Source organism: Miscanthus floridulus, chromosome 8 (assembly GCF_019320115.1).
Source record: "Miscanthus floridulus cultivar M001 chromosome 8, ASM1932011v1, whole genome shotgun sequence".
Lineage (NCBI taxonomy): Eukaryota > Viridiplantae > Streptophyta > Magnoliopsida > Poales > Poaceae > Miscanthus > Miscanthus floridulus.
The window spans coordinates 78,214,382-78,218,847 of NC_089587.1; the positions used below are offsets into that span (position 1 = coordinate 78,214,382).

The window sequence follows — 4,466 nt, forward strand, 5'->3', positions numbered from 1 at the left end:
AGCATTGTCCGCCTACACGGTGTGGAGTGATCTCTTCAAGATGGCTGGTGTTACCTTGCGTATGAGCACTGCCTTCCACCCGCAGACAGATGGCCAGTCTGAGGTGGTCAATAAGGTGATTGCCATGTACCTGCGCTGCATCACTGGGGATCGGCCGCGTGCTTGGGTTGATTGGTTGCCATGGGCGGAATACTGCTACAACATGTCCTTCCACTCCGCCCTACGTGGCACACCATTTGAGGTGGTGTATGGCCGGCCGCCCCCACCCTTGCTGTCGTACAAGGCTGGGATAGCTCGGACAGATACAGTGGATGCTCTCCTTCGTGATCGTGATGAAGTTCTTGCTGAAGTCCGCGAGCGCCTTCTTCAGGCTCAATAGCTGTCCAAGAAGTACTATGACGCCTCCCACCGCGACCTGGAGTATGTTGTGGGCGATTGGGTGTGGTTACGTCTACTCCACCGCACCACACAGTCGCTCGAGCCTCAGAGCCAAAGGCAAGCTTGGCCCTCGCTATGCCGGGCCGTTCTAGGTGCTGGAGCGTATCAACCGTGTTGCTTATCGGCTGCAGCTGCCGGAGGGTGCTCGCCTCCATGATGTCTTCCGTGTGGGGTTACTTAAGCCCCACAAAGGTGACCCACCAACAGCGCCTATGCCTCTACCGCCGACATTGGATGGTCGTCTTCTTCTAGCGCCCGAGCGTGCCCTTCGTGCTCAACTTCGGCGGGGCAATTGGCACATCCTCGTCAAGTGACACGGCCTGCCTGCAGATGAAGCTACATGGGAACCGCTCCAAGCTTTCCGCGACGTCTACCCCAACTTTCAGCTCGAGGACGAGCTGTTTCTCCAGGCGGGGAGAGATGTTATGACCGGCGCCCATTATACCAGGCGTCGGCAGCCAGGTGGCTAGGTGGCGCCATGATTAGATGGACTAATAAGCCCAGTTATCTTTGTTTATCATTACTATTTGCAATTTAGCCCAGATAGGTTATTTACTTGTTAAAATAGGTTGCATAGATGGGATATAAATATTTGTAAACTCTATTGATGGAATCAAGCAGAAGCAACAATTAAAGTTGCCGGCTTTCCTTGGGAGCCCAAACCGCTCCTTCCTCTCGCCCTCAGCCCTAGCGCCGAGACACATCACGGCGCCTTCACGCCGCCGCCGCTTCCCAGGCCCTCGCCCTCCACTCTTCCATCCCTACAACCTCCGCAGCAACTCTGGTAGGACCTCACATCCTATCAATCATGGTTCAATATCTTAAGTTTGATCAATTATAGATAAAAAATATTAATATTTATGATATCAAATAAATACCAATAGATTGATTACGAATTGTATTTTCGTAATAAATTAATTTAGAGTCATAAATATGAATAGTATCACTAGAAATTTGATCAAACATGAACTACTTTTGTCAGCACGTAACCCGTAGTTGCATTCTTTCATGGACAGAGGGAGTACTTTTCAGCATGTTCCAGTTTCTGGTCAACAAAGGAAGCACGTAACTAGGAATTTTAAGAGTCTAACAAAACAAAAGGTGGAAGGTGTCTCACTTGGAACATTGCACAAATCTAAAATAAAAACATTTTTATAGCAAAGGTTTTGTTCCAGATTGATATAGCAGTAATGAGAGGCGATGGGCTGCCCAGGCTATTGTTACAGAAAATTGTCAAACCATGTTTGAGAAAAATGCGGGCAAACAACGAAACCTTATTACCCAATCCAGCAGATGGCAGGATGGCGCCATGGCAGTGATGTACGTTATCTCCACCCCGGCTCCTCCATGGACTGACACGCCAGACAGAGTTCCAGGCACCACAGCAAGGAGCCCCCAGGCATGCCTTCCTGAATCGCTGCGTGTCCTCAGAAACTGGAGAAAATTGTTAAGCCAGTATTAGCATGCCATTAATCATCCTTATGTGACTAAATGGAAGTACTGTCAAAGTTTTCTATTACAAAGCATATATGCACCTTACATGACTTCTTTTATAGTTTAAGCTACCATTTATTTCCATCACTTCCTTGATGTACAATTCCAATTGGATTCCATAAATATTTTCTAGAATGGTGCTTATGTAGTAAAGGCACCTTTGGTTAAGTTGAAGATTATCTTACCATTCCTAAAATGTATACTCTGGTTATATTGATTAAGTTTATCGTTCCCCTTTCCTCCAGAATACATATCCATCACTAGTGTAAAAAAAATGGTGCAATTTAACTTTCAGCTAGGTGTTTCGATGTGGATTAGGAGCATAAATTTTAATAAAAAGTATTACAATGTATCAATGATGTGCAATCTATATAAATCTGAAAAATTATCAAAAACATAATATAGGTCATCAATGCTACATATTGAAGTCAGTGATCACCTGCAGAGTAATTATTCATCTTGACGCATCCTCTCAGTACAGAGGCATTCCTAGATCCCATCTGGGCAATGGCAATGAAATGTTCCAGGAACATTTATGCAGATTCCATGGTGTGAGTGGACATCAGGATTCACACGCTTACCAATATCTAAACAATTCAGAATACAGAGAGAAGATAGTTCAACAAACCATTAGCAGAGAAAATACGACACATAAAGAAAGCTAACTGGTAGAACTGGAAAGTTGCAGTAAAAAGTTGAAGCATGGAAAATTAGAATATTGCTAAGTAGCTAAATCTTTTTCCCCTGGTGCCACTTTTGGGAGTTAACAGACACTTGATGAAAGTGGCACTATGGGGAACAAAAAATTTAAATGTGGTGTAGCGCAATGAAATTTTCGCATATGGGTCAACCGTTTTTGTAGTGGCACACAGGAAATTATCTCTTCTACCTGCCCCAAGAAACAAAGAGGATCAAATCCTGGTTCATGTCATGAAGCATTCACATGAATTCATCTGACTTTGCACAGGTTTCATGTTCTATCAGTTAGGATGCTACCAAAGACAATACACGAGATTAGTTCGATTTGCACAATGCGGGCATCCACAGATTGCTGCAGGATTCCTATAATTGATAGCAAATTAACTTTTCTGGTCAACTAACTTTAGGCTCAAAATCACACGCGGAGCAGGAAGAATATTAATTTCATATGAGAAGTCAAATTAGAATCAAAACAAGTGGGGAGATGTGAGGTGGTGCAATGGGCGGAGGAGGAGGGGTTACCTCCGCTGTTGCCTCACCCGACCGAGCGCCGCCGCCGCTTTGTCTCAACTCAGCTAGTCCGCATCCTCTTCCGATCTCGATCAACAGTCAACACCCTCCTCTCCTCCGGCTGCTCTCGCCACTGCCTGCTACCGTGGATTCGACGCGGCGCTCTGGAGCCGCCTCCATTTTCTTCTGCTTCCGCGGCCTCCATCCGCTGGACACTCATTCGCAGCGGCGAGGCCGCCGTCGCCGGAGCAAAGAGCGTGGATGAGATAGACGGCAGGACTATTTTGTAAACAAAAATAATAGGGTTATTTTGATGCATGTCATTAGGATTCTCCGAGTTTTGAGAAGCGCCGTTATAATTCAACTACTCAGAGATCTATCATTACAATTTATCTCTCCAATATCCATGCTATTTTCTACGGCTACCGCGTATAAGGCCCACTGTCAGGCACGTATGCCTACAGGAAGGCATACGGATGTCAAGTCCCCGTCTCCTCCGTCAGACCGAGCGCGCCCGCGGCGGGCGAGTACGCGCCACGGCGACCTACGCGTGAGCGGAGAGGCGACGTGGCCTACGCGCGAGGGGGAGCATCCGCGCTCGCCCGTGGCGGCATGTACGCGAGAGCGACGGGGCGCTCCTGGTCGTTGGCCCTGCAGGCTGCAGGTTGTCGTCGGGCGTGCAGTCGTGGTGGAGGTAGCATAGCCTGCGTGCGATCTAGGTGCACGTGCGAACAGCTGCCGTGCGGGCGCGTGTGCGAGCAGCCAACGCCACCACCACTGCGGGCGCGTGTGAGCACCTGCAGTCCTAGCACGCCAATGCGGAGAATGAAGAAGAGGGCGCTGATGTCCGTGGGCCTCTAACCCCGTCCCATGCTGATCAGGCTGCGGCACCTGCTCCAACGCACCAAGAGGCCGCTGGAGGAGTTCGCCACCGCCATGGTCCGTGGAGGGCACGTCCAGGCCTATGGAGCTCCCTGTTCGTGCCTGTGGAGCTGGTGGCGTGCTGGCACCTCCGAGCGAGGCCGCGTCCGTCGCGCACACCAACCTGTAGGCCGCCGGTCCTCGTGAGCAGGCTACGTCGAGACTGGCAAGCCGTGGGCGAGTGCTCCTCCTCACGTGCAGGCCGCCGCCGGCGAGCGCGGCCTCTCCGCCTCCTGTAGCCAGAAGTCGTGCGCGGCACACTCTGCGGTGTCGACGGTCTAGAAGAAGAACGGCGCACACGAACAGCAGGGCTGCCAGCAGCCCAGGACGCCTCCCACACTGGACCCGCCACCGTGTTGAAGAAGTCCGCGAGCCGCGTTGGCGCACCAACGTGTCGCTGGGCC

The 4,466-nt window shown here is 50.1% G+C and overlaps 1 long non-coding RNA gene across 1 annotated transcript; it reads right to left on the reverse strand.

Annotated features, from left to right (window-relative positions):
* Positions 1–1,608: 1,608 nt before the first annotated feature.
* Positions 1,609–3,409, reverse strand: LOC136476769 (uncharacterized). Its single transcript, XR_010763750.1, has 3 exons — positions 3,154–3,409; positions 2,372–2,519; positions 1,609–1,872 (listed from the first exon to the last, which is right to left on the reverse strand). It is a non-coding gene; the product is annotated as an uncharacterized lncRNA (long non-coding RNA).
* Positions 3,410–4,466: the final 1,057 nt, after the last annotated feature.